The following is an 18,770-nucleotide window of genomic DNA, read 5'->3' on the forward strand; positions in this document are numbered from 1 at the left end:
GTTCAGAAGGACATCTTGCATTGGGGTTCAAAATTATGCCCAAGTCTCTTTGATGCCTCCATCCTAGAGGGTTGTCACCACATTTAGCTACATACATTTTCCCAATTGTCTCTCTACCTTTAAAATGGATTTTCAAAATGACATAACCCGTTACATCTGTATGTGAACCTCCTTAACTCACAGGATTTATATCAGGAGGAAACAGTTCAAGATCAGGAAACATCTGGTCCCAAATTTCATTCCCAATCATAGTAAATGGGGAACCTGAAACAGCTAAAAAAACAAACAATGTATCCCCAATCATCATGTGGATATGTTCAGCATCTACTGCACCATCATTTATTACACTTATCATTGTGCTTTTGGTTGAGACATTTGTGCCAACATTTTCATGCCTGACATTGATAGTGCGTACCCTTCCGCCAGACTAACATACTCTTGCATAATGACCTTTGATTTCACACTTAAGGCAAGTGGTATTCCTAGCATAACATTGGGGATGATTGGAAGAATGACGTTGTTACTACCACATCTGTAACATTTCATTTTTGAAGAGTCTGAAAATATCTTTGGTATAGGCCCACGGACAATTTTGGACACATTATTAACAGGTTCATGAGAATGACTAGGACAAGGACAAGATTCGTTTTGAGTTACTTCGTGAATACTACTTGGTGTCGGTGTGTCATCAGGAGTAGATTTTTGTGCTTTCATTTCTTTGACCCAACCAGACGTATTTTCCATTCCTTCTACAATGGCTACAGCTTCTTTGAATGAAGGATTTTTTGAAAGACGTTTTTCTTGCACTCTGGAGCTGTTAGTGCATCTAACAAGTTGGTCATAAATTAGTGAATCCGTTAAATCACCAAATTCGCAAGTGCGAGCAAGAGTTTTGAATAATGCTATATAGTTGCCCACTTTACCATTGTGTTCTTGGACTCTCATGAGGAATTTATGTCTTTCTAAAACAACATTAATGCGAGGTCCAAAATATTTTCCCAACATTTTCATGGATGGACATATCAAAGACATCTGAAGCATCACCACTACCTTCACCAATAGGAATTGCGTCAATGTAAATATTGCGTCCTTCAATCCCTAGGTCATTGAGAAGAATTGCTTGTTTTCTGTAAGCTGAGAACTTTTCACCACCAATCGCAACTAGGTAAGAGTCAAATATTAACTTCCATCGCTTCCAATGGTAAAAGCGGTTCACCTTTTTCACTGAGAAACAGAGGTGGTTGGCTCATGCTAGTTGCAGACATGGCGAAGTTCAAATGGATTGCAAGTGAAAGAATAAAAGTAAATAAATTGTGCCCTGTCAAATAATATGTGAAGATAAAATTGGACTGCTACCAGCATAGAGAAACAAATTGTAGAATTGTCATTTTGTTTAAGCTGAAAAATAAACAGATAATAAATACTTCAAAATGTCACTAGATGGCAGTCTTGTCAAGGAAATAATTGTGTGGCAATTCAAAAGATTCCAAAAATAATAGATGTATTGGTAGATGAGTATAAAGTCAAATCAGGGCCGGCGCTTGGCATGGGCAGTGTGGGCAGCCGCCCAGGGCCTCGCGCTCGGCAAAACACAAGGGGCCTACACACGGGGCCTCGCGCCCCCGTGAAAGGTCACACGTTCACAGCTCACTAAAGGGCCCCCTGCCTCACCTGATCACATTACAGGTGTGGGAAGGTGCAAACAGAATGGGGAGCGGCACAACAGCTGGGCCAGCAATTATGTTGGCTCACAATGTCAGGGGCGGGGCAGCGCCTCGGTTAAGTACCGGCCATTCTAGGCTCTGTTTCTGCATTTTGTTTCCAGGCAACAGATGCCCCTTTGTTTCTTTCGAGCACCAGCCGGACACAGGTAAGAGGAGGTGGGTGAGGGGAGGAGGGAGCAGCCAGATCGACTGGCTTTTGTTATACTTCGAATCTTGGTAGGGCAGTGTCTCTTATCTTAATTGAGCAGAATGTTTGAGACCAGAGGGTGGGGCATCTTTTTTTTTTTTTTTTAAATATATTTTATTTTATATTTCAAAAAGCACACATTTAAAAAAAAAAAGAATACAACATTTTACTCCTACATTTCTTCGTCTCACAATATAACCAAATACATTTTAAATTGAAACTATTTAACCACCAAGAGGGGAGGCCAAGACAACATGTATCATATTATATAACAAACACAATCGTAAATCAACAACAAAATAAATCATCCTATTCCTGTTCTCCATTTCTCCAAAGGTCCCCATATCTTAATACCTCGCGCTCTCCCTCTCCTACCCTTCCTTGCATATATGTATTTTTCTAAATTATGTATAGCAATAAGATTTGATAACCATGTTTGCAGTGTCGGGGGATTCTTGTCTAACCATACCCTGGCTAGCATTAATCTAAAGACAGCCGCTGCCATAAACACAAACATTGCATCGCCTGGATCCAAATGCGCATTTCCTACGTCCACACCCAGCATAATTAAGCCTACAGTGAAGGTTAACCTTATCTTTAATGAGTTGATTAAAATTTTTTCGACATCCTTAATTAATGTATATAATTGAGGACATGTAGCAAACATGTGGACAATATCTGCCTCAGTAGAATTGCACCTGGGGCATGTAGTACCCTCAGTGCCCCCCCACTTCGCAATCCTGGCTGGAGTGTAATATAGCGAGAATAGCGTTTTGTAGTGTTGGGATTGCAAAGGGGCAGAACATAGCATAGACCGGCCTAGCTCCAGTGATTCGTTAAATGATTCAGGTGTAGCCTCTATCCTTTCCCCCCATTTGGCCCTGTGCTTATCTAAATCATCCGGTCTATTTTTTGCCAGTGCAGCATATATTAACCTGATGGAGTATTCCTCCCCCGTAGTTAGCCCTTCCATCAGCTCGGTTGGGTGAAAGCCCAATGGCCCTCCTTGTTTATTCCTAAGAAAACTCCTAATCTGAAGATACTTAAAGAAGTCCCTTCTGTTTATTTTATGTGTTTTAATCAATTCCTCAAATTGTATAATACCCTCTGAATTTACTAGATCCCCGATTTGATGTATCCCTTTACCCTCCCAATCCGCCATTACTGAATCAGCAAAAATTTCTTCAGGGAAGGATTTATTTTTATAGACTTTGGTGTACCTGTTAAATCTACCCATACCGGTCTTTTTCAAAAAAATGCTCCAGATTTTAAGTGCTGCCCTTAGAGTCTTGTATGTCTGCCTTCTGAGGTAGCCCAAATCCGTAAAATACAGGAATCCGTTAACAGTATTTTGTCCTAGTATCATTGTATAAGCTTCATTTGACATGTTAATGGTCTTTGATGCCCCCCCGCCTCCTCCAATTAATCCTTGCATGTACTGGAGAGCAGCAGCCAAAAAGTATAATCTAAAATCTGGTGCACCCCACCCCCCTCTATCCCTTGGCAAGGTGATAAATTTATAAGCCCTACGAGTTTTTCCTCTTGCCCAGATAAATCTATTAGCCAGACTCTCCAACCTGTTGAACCATTTGTTCTCAAAAATCAAAGGTATTGACCTGAATAAATACAAAAATTTAGGCAGGACCATCATTTTCAACACATTTGTGGATCCGACCAAAGAAAGATGTAGATTATTTATCCTTTCCAGGTCCTTTTTAACCTTCGCAAGCAATGGTTCCATATTGCGCTCAACTAGTTCCTCCAATTTTACAGATATATCAATCCCTAGGTAAATTGCATTGTTGACCACCCTGCTATCTAGACTTGATGCAAACCTATTCAGAATAATCTGGGTTTTAGTTTTATTTAGGCTATATCCTGAGATCAGCCCAAACTCATGCGCTTCTGCCTCTACTCCAACCATGGCTATATCCGGATTTGGAGTCAATATAGCCACGTCGTCAGCATAGGCAAGAGTTTTCACAGTGCAACCATTAAATGACATAGGTTGAATAACACGGTTTCCCTCTAGTTTACGTAATAATGGCTCTATGTACAGGGCGAACAGCAGTGGAGAAGACGAGCAGCCCTGACGAGTCCCCCGTTGTATATGTACTAGATCCGAGTGCCCTCCATTTACTCTGATTTTAACCACCGGGTCTCTGTATAGAGCTTGCATAGCTCGTATGTAACCTGAGCCAATACCACACCACTTCATAGCTTCCCATAGATATTCCCAGGCGACCCTATCAAAAGCCTTCTCGGCGTCTAAAACCAGTGCTGAAATAGGGTCGCCTGTGACTTCTGCCGCGTCGATCATAGTGATCAATGTCCTAATATGCTGAGTAGTACCCTTCCCGGGTATAAAGCCATGTTGTGATGGGCTCACCAAGTGTTCAATACATCCTGCTAATCTCTTTGCCAACATCTTAGAATATACCTTGCTATCTGAATTCATCAATGTGATGGGTCTATAGGATCCAGGAAGGGTTGCGGGCTTCCCTTTTTTAGCAATAACAATTAAATCTGCCCCACGCCATGAATCTGGTGATAGCCCTCCTTGCTGTACATATACCATAACCTCAAACATATAAATCAGCAAACAATCACGGAATACTTTATAAAATTCGACCGGAATTTGATCAGGTCCGGTTGCCTTTCCTGATGGTAAGCTGTTTAATGCATCGATAAATTCCTCCAGACATAGGGTAGAGTCTAACATTTCACCTTCCTCTTTTGTGACAGAGGGTGAATGCACACCTCTAAGATAATTCCTAACTTCCACTATACCCTCTGTGTCACCCTGTGTATACAGTTTTTCATAAAAGCCCCTAAAAACCTCTCTTATCTCATCTGAGCCTGTGACAATTCCACCCATTGGATCTAATATCTCTTTTATTTCTGCGTCCGCCCTTTGCTGTCTAACTTTAACCGCAAGTATGTGGCCCACCTTCTCACTACATTCATATAACTCTTCTTTCTTAGCCAAGTATTTTTCAGCAGACCTTTTCGAGAGACTTTCTATCGCGTCCGCCTTTAGTGCTACTATTGTTAATAATATATTTTCCAAGCTGGATTTAGATCTTACTGCAGCAACTAGTTTTCCTTCTTCGATAATCAGCTTTTGACGAATAGCTTCGTTCCTTAACCTCTCTTTCTTACGTCTGGTCAACACGTAGCTTAGTGTTTCTCCTCTGACACCTGCTTTAAAACAATCCCACGTTTGCCCTACTGAGGCAGTTCCATGATTAATCTCCCAAAATAACCTAATCCACCCTTCCATATGTTTCCTATATTCAAGGTCTTGGAGCAGACTCCTCTCAAACGTCCATGTGGACCTCTTACTCTGTACTTGCGGGACCTTAACTGACAGTATTAATGGACTATGGTCAGAAATAGTTCTTGGTTGCTTCTCAATCTGTGTCTCCAAGACCAAGGACCTAGAAACTAAAAAATAATCTAATCTCACCAGCACCTGATGAGGTGCCGAAAAAAAAGTGCTACCATCAACCAATGGGTGTTGCATTATCCAGGGATCTGCCAGAAGATTATTTTTAACCATATTAGTAATGGCCCTGTTTACTTTTTTCTTTCTACCATTATACACTACGCCTGTACTCATAAATGAGCTTGTAGGGTCATGCATATTAAAATCACCACAGCAGATTATTGGTTCGGGCCACTGTGCTAATTCTATATCTAAAATCTCCCATATCTCCGAGTCATCCTCAGTGGAACCATATATGTTTACTAATGTGACATTGAACCCTTTAACATTTAGTTCCGCCATAACCCATCTCCCCCAACGGTCCTCTTTCTTTCTTTTAACTGTCACTTCTCTTCTTCTCCCCAGGATAACAACTCCTCTTGTCCTAGATCCTTGCCTACTGGCTGCAAGTACATCAAAACTCAATTGGTTCATTAAATAAATCTGCTTTTCCTCTATATGCGTTTCTTGTAAACATACTAGATCTACTTGTAGATTTCTTAGATACGCTGCTACATTTGCCCTCTTCCTTGGATCATTCAGGCCACATACGTTTAAGGAGACAAACTTGCATGACATTTTGTATTGAAAAAAAAGCCAACTCTTCCTAACCCAGCTATCTCTTTCGGCTTCCCCCCCCCTCTTCCATTGTTCCTCCCTCCTTCTTTACTCAAAAATATAAACAACAAACAAAATATGTAATCAATGTGTGCTAACTGCCATATCAGAACCATACATTTCAGCTGCTTTTTGCTTTCCCTTCCCCCCCGCCTCCCCTGAGTTACCCACCCTTCCCCCCCCTACAGGCAAATAGGTCAATAATGACCTATATGTGGACGCTTCCTGGTTGTGTTAGTCGCACCCCTCTCCCATCTTCTCAAATGTGCCCCCCCTTTCTCCAACAAAGAACCTTTATCCCTCAGTGACCCTCTTTCCTTGCCCTTTCCAAATCCTGAATAAGCTCCTGCGCTTTCACTTCTGATATAAACATCCTGACCTTGCCCTTTGTGACCACTTTCAACCTGGCAGGGAATAACAGATATGCTTCTGATCCAAGAGCCTGAAACTCAGAGATCAGTCTTCTGAGCCTCCACCTCCTCTCTACTGTCACGTGGCAGAAATCAGGTCTCGTAAAAAATGTAACACCCTCAACCGTTCTTTTACTGTCTGGTCTGGCTTTCTGGATAAGTTCCTCTAGGAGTAGAAAGTTCCCAACGTACACTAATATTGCTCGGGGGAGTGGTGTTTTCGACCCTCCTTCAGCTCCGTATGTCTTCCGCTGAACAAAGGGGAATCTATGCGCTCTCTGGACCTCTGCCTCCCACTGCCACTGGGACTCAGGGAATGCCCCCCTTAGTAACTTGATCACAAAACCCCTTGGATCTTGCCCTTCAAGCCCTTCCGCCACTCCCAAAATGCGAACATTATTGCGCCTTTGGCGATTTTCGAAATCTTCCATCTTCCAGAGAATATCATCTGCCTTCTTCTCCTGTTGTACTTTAAATTCGCTAAAACTGCGAAAGTCATCCTCCATCTTGCCCGTTCTCTCCTCGACCTCGGAGACTCTCCCCACCAGACCTTCATATAGTTTGTTAGTCTTTCTAAGCGTCGTTTGGATTTTCCTAAAATCTTGCCTTGTTTTCCGACTCGTAGATCTCGCTTCTGCTTGTATTTGCTTCAGCATATTAAATACTCTTCCAAATGCATCGCCCTGATTCAGACCTGTTTCTGACTCTTCTTGGTATGTCTGCGATGTAGCTGAATAGTCCCAGTCCAGCTTCCTCTCAGCGCCCCTTGTAGGTGACCTTTCGTGCCTATGCCGCCTTGTCTGTTTCTTTTGTAGTGTAGACTCCTTATCAATATCAGTTTCTGAGGAGGTAGAGGCTGACCATGAATCATCCTCCTCATCATCTTCATCCTCCTCCTTCTCCGCCTCTTCTTCCTCCTCCTCTAAATCTGAACCCTCTACCTCATGTTGAACTGAGTCGGAATCCTCATCGACTGAAAAAAAGCGGTCCCCCTCCAATGAGCATATATCCTCCTTCTCTTTGGGGTGCCCGAGTATTGACTTTTCAGGCGCCAAACTAACTGCGCTTCCCCATGTGGGATTGGGGGATTTAGCCATTAGCTCTGCTTCCACCTGCATAATCGCCTGCATCATATCGTCGGTATTCTCCTGCACTCTCGACCCTCCTGCCTCTTTTTGTACTTCTTTATCATTATCATTTTCGTTAGCCTCGTTGTTCTTGCCTTCAAGCAACCCCCTCTGAGGCATCTCTCTTGCTTGATCCCTTTCAGTACTTGCCCCAGCCCTCTGTCCCGCATTCCCAGCTGTTACCTCCTGTTTCTTACTGCTGGCGTCCTGCTCATGCCTCAAAGAAGACTCTGCTGCTGGTTGCTTGGCAACTGCTGACTCGGCGTCTCTCACGTTCCGAGCTCCTGCTTCTGCCGCTGCTGCTGCGTCCTCGAGGACGCTCTTTTGACTTACATCGGGATCAGGCTCTTGTCCTGTAACGCCGGGGGCTCCTGGGCTCCTGCTGATTGATCCGCCGTCTGTGCAACCAGGGCGGGTGAACGATTCAGGTAGGGTGGGCTGCCTTAGAGGGGTCGCTTTGTTTTTACTCTTGAGGATCGCCGCCTTCTCGTTCGCTTTGACGCGCTCGTCCCCCAGTGGTTTTCCTTTCATGTCTGTTTTCCTTTTAATGGGAGGCACAGTCACCTTCTTTATCGCGCCTGGGTTTTTGGCTGGAAACTGTGATTTCAGCGTGGCGGGTGTCTCCGACGCAGCCAGATTTGAATTGTTTGGTTCAGTATCTTCCTTGCTTTTCTTTTTATCGATCTTTGTTGGTCTTGGCGGCATTTTGACAGGAATCGTACTGCTCCAACCCTTAAAGCCTAGCACTGCAATACTTGCCGCATGCTTGGCTAGATTGATTTTAAAAATTCCAAGTTTCCACTTTAGGCTTCTTGTCCACCTGCCAAGTTCAGCTGCCACCGCGTCTCCAAGGTCTCTGAAGTAGCTGGTGTTTGTCGGTACCGTTTTTTGCAAAAGTACGTATTCCAGCATCACAGCATCACACCCTTGTGCATACAGGGAGAGTCAATAACGGTACTTTTCAGTTCTATCCGGGGAAGACTAGCGCTCCGTTAAACCATATTAATCAGTCCCGATGGGAGAGAGGTTCTGGTGCGACTATTCACCACAACCCACCCGCGGCCATCAGAGGGTGGGGCATCTTGTCGTGTTAAGCAAAGGTGGACAGGGGCTGGGCTACCTTGGCAGGGAAGCAGCAGACAGCACAGGGCTGGGACAGAATAAAAGAGCCCCATTAGCTTATCAGATAGCTGAAAGTGTGACTCGTTGCACATCAGAGCAGTTTTGAACTTGTAAATCCAAGTTGTGATGGAGTTTTGCACTGTATGGGAGACTGCACGCATTTGTGCTTGTTGCAGGCAATGTTTGAGGTACTGGGGAAATGAACAATAAAATTCCTCCAGACCTTAAAACTGACCCCAAACACCAAAATAACTGGTCCGCTTACTGACCTGTTACACTAGCCCTTCTGGCACTGCTAGATTGACCTGGTGGCCAGTCTGACTCTGGCAGCAGCTGTCGCATGTGCCAGCGATATTCGCGATACTTCAGGGAAGCACAGAGCCTAGGTGCCTCGGTGAAGTAGAGATAGCGACAGGCAGTCCCCCTGTCCCCGTCAAAGTAGCTGCTCATGCACACAGACTGGGGTCTGGGGCAGAAGGTAATACGAACCTATAGGGCCCCTGAAGAGTGTGTTAAGGGGCCCGAGTCTCGCATGTCTCATATTTATTCATTAGGCTTGGGCAGGGAGGGGGGTCCTGAAGGGTTGGTGCCCGCGTTAGATCTCCTTATCTGAGGCGTGGGGCACACCTGTACATTTCAAACGTTTCACCCACAATAGAATGGATTCCGACCGGGAAAAAAACAGGGGTATTTACATGGCGCCCTCCAGCGCTGTATCCTGAATGGATAAAATGATTTCATTTATTTTGTGGTCAGCTTTTTGGAGGGCTTGACGGCGCTCATTCGCATATTACTCTGATGCGAGTGACTTGTTACAAATAAACCTCTGGGTTCGGAGAATTTTTGTTCGAGTTTATGTGGTCGTGCATTCCACCAATCCCTCTTCAGAACGGCAAGTACTGATTTTCACTCCCATTTGCTCATTTTTTTCCTATAAAAGTCAATTCTACACAACCCTTCAATAACCCTCATTTTCACTCCTTTTTATATTTAATGCTTAAAGACGTATTTGAGAGTTTGAGTTTGGGGGGCACGTAGAGACGGGCTGAGGAATAGGTTAAATATGCTTGGTATGTTACATCCCAATTAAAAAAACATAAAAATAGGCAATTTTGGGTACGAAATGGTGTTACAAATTTGCTTTTGTTTATAAGATAATAAAAGCTCAACCAAGCAATTTATATCAGCTAATGCTGTTACTCAGTCCAAATGAACTATTCTTGTTTATTTTCAGAGGTTAAAGTGGCTGATGTGGTCCTGCTGGCATTCAGATGAATAGTGTGTAGTTACAAACACATCACTGTAACAAGTGTTTTATGGCGGTGGGCTATCTAACTTGTATCGGAATTTGTGACCGAAAGTTTACACACAGATCTCTGCAGCAGGTACACGAACCAGGCTAGTTACCCTACAGGGGTTGTACCTGTAACCTGTATTATGCGTGGTAGAGCAAAACACACAAGATGATGGACGGAATGATGCACAATGGCAAAACATTCACCCCAGTCACAGATCTGGGTATAATCCATTGTTGTTTTGCTCACCAAGCCACCACAGTTTAAACATGGCCATATGCAAATCAGTCTTGACCCTGTGCCTCATGGGAACAGTCCAGCCCAAACTTCCAAGCCATGTCTTCCCTGGACCGGAATCAAGCATTTTAGGACCGGTTTCTGGCTATCAGCCGTCTTCATCCAGGATAGCTTGTCTCCAGTGGCTTAATGAGCACGGGACCCACGTCTGGGCATACCCTTCCCACATAAGGTGAACAGCAAAACACACAAGATCATGGACGGAATGTTGCACAATGGCAAAACATTCACCCCCAATCACAGATCTGGGTTTAATCCATTGTTATTTTGCTCACCAAGCCACCCCAGTTCAAACATGGCCATATGCAAATCAGTCTTGACCCTGTGCCTCAACTGCTCATTGAAGGAGCTGGTAAGTGTTACACTTGTGTTGTTGCTTTGTAATATTTCTTTGTTTGTTATGAATGAATAACAATAATGATAACCTGTTATATGTATATGTTTGTATTAGGATGGAGGCGAAAAGGCCAGATTCGACCAGTGACCTCCAGATGCGTAAAGGACACAAAATGAAGATGGCAATTTCTTTCTTTTTTCCCATTCCTACCCCTACCCCAATTTTCCCCAAGTTGGACAACACCATAAAGTTCCAAATATAAACAACAATGGTGCTGTCTATTTGGGGCATTTGAGGATTGTCACCAGAATCCTGCCATTCTGCCTCTACCACTTCCTACAGTTCTAATACCAAATTAAAAACAGTGATTTGAAAACCCCTTGAATCTGCAGCATACTTCCACTTTAAACACACCCAGATACATGACCTTTCCTGAATGAATCAATATCAGGGAGCCACTCTACAGGAATAATCTAGAAAGTTGGAGTTACTCTATTTATGTTTCACTGGAATTGTGTTTTATTTGTTTATTCTCTCAACGTTGTTTGATTGCAATATTTCATTTTATCTACTTTTTATAATAAATTGATATTTGCTCTCCTGTTTTCAACCCCCTCTACTTTTTGTCAATGTTACTGATATCCACATTAGTTAGCTTCCGTGATGCCAAATAAGATCAATAGTACTGCGATGTCGCTTTCTGTGATGTCACTTCTTGTAACGCAATATGCAATTAGGGGGGCCTCGCATCTTCCCTTTCGCCCGGGGCCTCAGAAGGCCTAGGACAGGCCCTGAGTCAAATGGTAGAACCTTGTGAAACAATATAAATATGGTTCCAATGTTTTTAAAGAGTAAGGAAAATCCAAGGCAGGCAAAAGCAGCTTTATTGTTTAAGCGGCAGAATCATACCTGAAATTATTCACTCCTTTAGTGTATGAGCGATAATCCAGACACAGTTAATGAGGCGCAGTGAATCTCCGTGTGAGTTGCTAAGGTAACAACTCAAACAAGATGGCCGCACTCACGCACGTAGTTCAACGTGCGCGACGTGCGCAATGACGTACGTGATGACGGGCAGATGATGGGGAAGTCTCAAGCTCCGTCTCGAATTACTCAGCGCAAAACGGAGAAAACATTTAAAAATGTCCAAAATTGTCAGACAGCATCAGACAGAAGCAGGACTTACAGGAGGAAGTTCCCTGAAGACAGCAGAACCACACTGCTTCTCGAGTTACACAGTAACTTGCTCCAAAGAGAAGACCTCTGTGGGTTACTCAGCACAAAACAGAGAAAAACTTCAAAAATGTCCGAAATTGGCAGATAGTGTAGGATAGAAACAGGAATCACAGGAGGAAATTCCTTGAAGACAGCAGAATAACACTGATCTCGGGTTTCACAGACACTTGCTCTGAAGAGAAGATTTCCGCGGGTTCATTGAAGATGGGGAGAGCTGGTGGTAACTTGTCCCCAGCAAGATTTCCCTCATCGCCAGTATTATGAAGACACGTTCAGGTAGGTTTTAACCCCTTCGGTGCTCATGACGGAACGGTTCCGTCATGAGCGTCGGTTGGCCTGTGCTCATGACGGAACCGTTCCGTCATGAGTCCGTTGGCCCAATAGAACCTTCAGCACAGAGCAAACATTCGCGCCGCGCTGAAGAGGTTAAGGCTTTATTTTCTCAAGAGGTTCAGACCAGCAACTCCTGCTGCCAGCCTTCTATTACTCCAGGAGTCAAACTGTCTCCACAGAATGCTGCCATGGAGATAGAATAACGAGCGCATGCAGCACAGCTTAAAAGATCACAACACGCTACTATGATCTTAGTGAATGGGTTACTCCATCACAAAGTGACAGATATGCCGTCCGCCAAAATATAAACCCTACATCCATGAAAATGGGAAAAGTTCATTGTCCAAGTCCATTCAATCTTGTTCGGAATCCGTTCCTGAAACCAAAAAGAAGTTTGAGTATCATAGAACTCAAGAACCTTCTTATTTCAAGGGAGGGAAAAACAACACGTCAAGCAATCATATGACATCACAGCAATTAAGAACTCTTTACTACCTGTCCCACTGGGTGGGATAATCCTCACCTTTGTTTACTTAATAGAATCTACAATTCTTGATGCATATGCTGGAATATTTTCTAATCTATGACAGGATCAAAAGTTCAGATTTTGCTGGTTCAAAGTTGACCAACCACAACAGAAAACAAATGTACAATTGGTTTGTAAAAAACATTGAGTCAGATGACCAATCAGCTGCCTTAAGAATATCATCTAATCTGGACCACATCACATAGACTTTTGACACCATAGCGCCTCTAGTTGAATGAGCCACAAGCACAGAGACATTCAGCCCAGCTTCATCCATGACACAACAAACCCAGTGAGCCTTGGTAACTGCGGAAACAGGGAGGAATGTTTTTTAATTGATAAAAGGAAAGGCCCAAGGGTTCTGCTCTGTGGGACAAAGTACGTTCTTTGGAAATAATGGATAATCAATTGAACGTGACATAGTTTTGGTTCTTCTGGAAATGATTAATTAATTAATTTTGTTTTTAATTTTTGAAAAGCTTCTTCAGCAGATTCAGATCAATGAAACTTCACTCCTTTCCGAAGTAACTTTGTAATTGAAGTTATAGTGTGAGAAAAATCATGAATAAAGCAACGATAAAAATTGGCAAAGCCCAAAAATCATTTTTACTTGCTTTACTGAAGAAGGACTAGGCCAGGAACTTGCTGTCTCAATTTTTTTAGGATCCATTTCTATTCCTGTAGGACTGATTACGTACCCAAGAAAGTCAACCTTAGAGACATGGAACAAACTCTTTTCTAATTTTACATAAAGGAAATTTGAAAGCAGTCTTTGAAGTATGGGGAAAACTTGTTTTACATGTTCTTGTTCAGAATTCGATTAAATGAGAATGTCATCTATGTAGACCACACAACATACATCGATGAACTCACGCAACACTTAATTTATAAAAAATTGGAAGGCAGCAAGAGCATTGAAAAGTCCGAAAGGCATAACTTGGTACTCAAAGAGGCCAAATTTAGTACGATACGCAGTTTTCCACTCGTCGCCTTTTCGAACTCTAACAAGGTGATAAGCTTCGTACAAATCCAATTTAGTATTAATGGTGGCTTTTTTGACCTGATCTAATAAAGTTGGAATAAGAGGTAAAGGATACCTGTTGTTTATAGTCATGTTATTCAATGCTCTATAATCAATGCACGTACGTAACTCTCCTCCCTTCTTTGGAATGAAAAAAAGAGAAGATGACACTGGCGAATTAGAATGCCGAATAAAACCGTTAGCAAGATATTTGTCTAGATATTCTCTGAGATGTTCATTCTCCTTTTCTCTAAGAGTATAAATCCTGCTACAAGGTAAAGTGGCACCAGGAATAAGATCTATTCTACAGTCAAAGGGCCATATGTATGTAGGAAAAGATTTTCGAATCGGAATTAGCGATTTTTACCGAATCGCTGATTCTGAATTGCAAATCGCGATGTATCAATAAAATCGCAAATAATTAGCGATTCGGTAAAAATCGCTAAATATCTGCGAGAACGTGAAAAGCGATTCCTTAAACCGGAAAAAAACGCAAAATTGCGATTCCTTAACGGGAAAAATCGCAATTTAGCGATTTTCGCTAAACAGCCAATCGGAACACTGGTGCAGTCTGATGACATCACCACCAGGAAGTAACAGACTACCCATGCTGCAACATTGTTTGTAGAGGGAGACTCATAGAGAGGGAGTGAGTGAGACTGAAGACTGCTCCAGGCACACCATGGCTGATAGTGGCAGCAAGGAAATGGATGCAACACAGCAGCAGGAAGGAGAACATGCCAGAAAGCGCAAAATGAAGTTTTCTGAGGCAGAAATAGAGACCCTCATTCAGGAAATGGTGCACAACCACGACTTGCTATTTGGCAAAAGTTCCCTGAAAGTTCCAGAGGTCAGGAAAAGGAGGATTTGGGCAGAAATACAGGCAAAAGTGAATGCGCTGGGAGTTACTCACAGGAGTGTAGAGGTGCTTTGCAAGCACTGGTATGATCTGCGCCAGCTCTCCAAGGAAAGGCTAGCTGCCAGGATGGAGCAGTCACACATCACCGGAGGGGGAACATCTACAGTGCCTGATTCTACACCACTGGAGGAACTTGTGGAGGGTACACTTGCACCTGAGACCGTGAAGGGCGTGGCTGACCTAGACAGCTCAGAGCAACCACCATCCACTGCAGGTAAGAATCATGCCATCACAACCCCACCCCCCACCCCCACCCCCTGCATCATCCCAGAGGGTAGGGGAAGCACATTCAGAGCCAAAGCAGTCCCAAAGGCAGTCAGAGTAATGCATTATGGGAGATGTAGTGAAATGTAAATCTGAGTTGTGTTACGCAGCCCCGCTAAGCCACATTTTCTTGTGCAGGTCAGGAAAGGGAACTCAATCAGTGATGTAGACCCAATAGTCTTAGAAATTTATTCACAAAGAAGACATGAAAATAATAATAATGTGTGCTGTTCTGTCCACAGCACCAGCAATTACCCAGCCCACATGCAGTGGAACATTGAGGGACCATCCAGAGTCCGGAGATGCAGGGCAGGAGCAAGAGACAGGTGGGGAGGACAGCCCTGTCAATCCTCCCAAGAGACGTAGGCGACACGTAGTGAGGCCACTGCCACCAATGGAGGATGAGGCAGAGAACAGTAATGCTAATCACCAGTCCCAAGGAGCACAGCCACAGCATGAGTCCAGGCCTCAGGACAGGCAACGTCCACAGGGCATAGGAAGACGCACACAACGCAGTGGCTGAACAGGAGGATGATACTGTCTTTGCCGGCTTGGAAATAAATGTGCTCCAGGTGCAGCGCCTGTAAGCTAAAAACATAAAATCATTACAACGTGAAATGAGGGCAGGGCTCAGGGGCATACAAGGAGAGGTGAGGGACGCCATGCACGAGCTATGTGGGGAGCTGCGAGCAGAACGTGCTGCACGGCACAGGGAGCAGGACCTCTTGGAACATTATACACGGGCCATCAATAGATTGTCCTCTGCCATCAACGTGTCTTCCAGGCGCAGCATACTCATGCAGCGTGAGTTTGCACATGGCATGCAAGACATCGCCACAGCAGTCGTGCAGGCAACATCCGCTGTGGATGAGCTGAGGGCACTCCGTACAGCTGGGCCAGGAGTACTCACTCCCAGTGAGGAGGACGCACAGTCTGTGCAGAGCAACAACACCCCACCACCCAGCCAGGAGAGGCGCCGTAGTGGCCGGAGCGGTCGCCCTACTACGCACAATTAGGAAGACTTTGATATCACACTACTTTATTTTTTGGCACTGTGACTGGAACATGTGCTCTACATTTTGAGTGTGACTACTTGCCACAGCGGATATGTGGCATTGTTTATTTAGTGAAATAAAAGCATTATCAAAATTGAAGTTGTTGTCGTCTCATTATTCCTTACCTAGAAGTAGTTGCGCATTATCTCATCACGCCTCTGTCGGCCAGCTGCAGCACCAGCTACACCAGCTGCCATGCGTCCTGGTCCATGCCCCTCCACGTCAGAGGAATCGGATTCTGTCAACTCCACTGCCGTGCCTTTCCTTGTGGTGATGTTGTGCAGCATGGCACATGCTACAACGATTTTGCAGCAGGTTTATGGGCTGTATTGTAGTGCTCCTCCGCTTTTATGGATGCAGCGAAATCTGCTCTTCAGTATGCCGAATGTTCTTTCAATGGTGCCTCTTGTGCTAATGTGTGCCCGATTGAATCTCCGCTCACCAGCAGTTGTAGGATTGAGGTAGAGTGTCAATATGAAGTCCTGGACTGCATAGGCACTATCACCTGTGGTTGTAAAGGTAAATGGTTAGTGGCTGTAATGGACATGTAAGTCAGTGGTAATCTACCCTATGTGGACATGCATTTACCTAGTAAGTATCCCTCGCCAAATTCTCCTCTGGACAGTCTACGGTATAGGCCACTGTGTCTGAACATAAATGCGTCATGTGTGCTGCCAGGATACTTCGCTACTATATCAGTTATGATATTTTTGGCATCACACACCACCTGTATGTTTAGTGAATGGTAGTATTTCCTGTTCCTATATATATATACTCATTGTGTGAGGGGGGTGAAATTGCAATATGTGTCCCATCAATACATCCTATGACGTGGGGGAATTGGGCAATGCTGCAGAAGTCCAGCTTGGTCTGGGCAAGTTCCTGTGGGGTGCTTGGGAAGTGTATGTGGTGTGGCATTCTGTGTACCATGGCATCCAGGGATGCATGGAAAAAGCGCGACAGTGCACTTTGTGATACCCCTCCCACTGAGACTATCACCCCCTGAAAACTACCTGAGGCCAGCAGGTGCAGTGAACACAGGACCTGAATGTGTGTGGGGATGGCTTGTGTCCTACGTGTGGGGTGTTCTAGATAGGGTCTGAGCTCTTCAATTAAATCCATTATACTGTCTATCTCCAGTCTGTAATGGCTGTAGATGTCCTCCTCTGTGCGCTGGTAGATGGTGATGCGGTCACGGAATGTCCTCTCCTGGCACCTCCTCCTCTGTGCAGCAGCTCTCAGTCTTCGCCTCCTTGCAATGAAGTACAACCCAGCCATTGTGTAAAAGAGTCTGTTGCATTGATTCCTTATATACTTTGCACCTGGTTACCACCTGCTCCCACTTGGTGGTAATTGCGATGTGCTATTTAGCGATTTAGCTTATTTCGCTATTTGCGAATTTTTGATACATACCATTGCGATTCCTTATTTGCGATTCCTGCATTTGCGATGTTCGCTAACTGCATGGTCGCAGATTAAGGAATCGCAGTGATAATCGCAATATTTTGCATCACGCAATTTTAGGAATCGCTATTATTGCGATTCCCCAAATTGCAATGCATTTTCCTTCATACATTGGGAAAGGCTAGTTTTTGGTCGCAAACGCTATATTTTTGCGATTCACTGCGTTTGCAACCAAAAATTGGCTTCATACATATGGCCCAAAGTCCCTATGAGGAGGAAGAGTATTAGCTTTTTTTTGTCAAAAACGTCCGTCAAATCTGAATAAACCGAAGGAACTCCATCTACCATCAAAACACTTGGGGATTCTGTTGAAAACTCGAATCCTTGAATAATGTCTTCAGAGTATTCTGTAAGAAAACAATGACTAAGACACTGAAGGGATTTAAATGTTAAAGTTCCAGACACCCAATCAATACTGGGAATGTGTAGAGTTAACCAAGGAATTCCTAAAATTAGTTTAAACTGAGATGCATCGATTATGTCAAAAAGGATTTTTTTCTCTATGAACAGGAGAACAATACATTTCCAATAGTTCAGTTTGATGACAAATAGGTCCTGAAATCAGTTCTTTACCGTCTACTGCCCTTACAGTTTCAGGGTGACTTTTGATAATAGATCTAAAACCTAAGTTTAGCAAGAACTGTGTGTCAATAAAATTTCCTGTTGCACCAGAGTCTATTAGTGCTTCCGTTTCCCAGGAAAACATGGGATTAGTCAAACTTTTCAATGTTATTTCAATACAAAGATGTCGACACCCTTGGGGTGGTACAGTCGAGGCCAAAATTGAATAGGCACTCGAAAAACTGACCTCGTCTTTTATCGAGTTTCCTAGTTTTCCGACTTAACTTGTGTTACTGCTACTTCAGTGAGTTTTTGTTTACTTTTGTTCGGACGAGAAGGAAACTCTTTAACGAAATGACCTGTCTTTCCGCAATAGAGGAATTGATTCAATTTCCGCCTCTTTTTTTTTCATCCTTTGATAAAGGTCCTCGTATTGATCCAATTTGCATGGGTTCTATGGGATCTAATTTTGAAGCCACCTCTTGTGAATTAGTTGGGTTCTCCTTTAAGAATACTAATTTGTGATCTGTTTCCCATTTTTCTCCTCTTCTCTCTGATAACCTATGATTTAACTTAACAACTAAATCAATGAATACGTTGATGTCTTCAGGAGGCTCTAATATTTGGGTTATCATATCTTTTAATTCGTCTTTTAAACCTCTGTAAAAGAGGGAGACTCTTTTATCATAGGGCCAATCAGCTTCTAGGACCAAAGGGTTGAACACTGAAATGTAGTGAAGCAAATCAGATGATCCTTGTTTTAAATATAGTAACTCGTTATCAGCAG

This window comes from Lissotriton vulgaris, chromosome 11, assembly GCF_964263255.1.
Source record: "Lissotriton vulgaris chromosome 11, aLisVul1.2, whole genome shotgun sequence".
Taxonomy (NCBI): Eukaryota; Metazoa; Chordata; class Amphibia; order Caudata; family Salamandridae; genus Lissotriton; species Lissotriton vulgaris.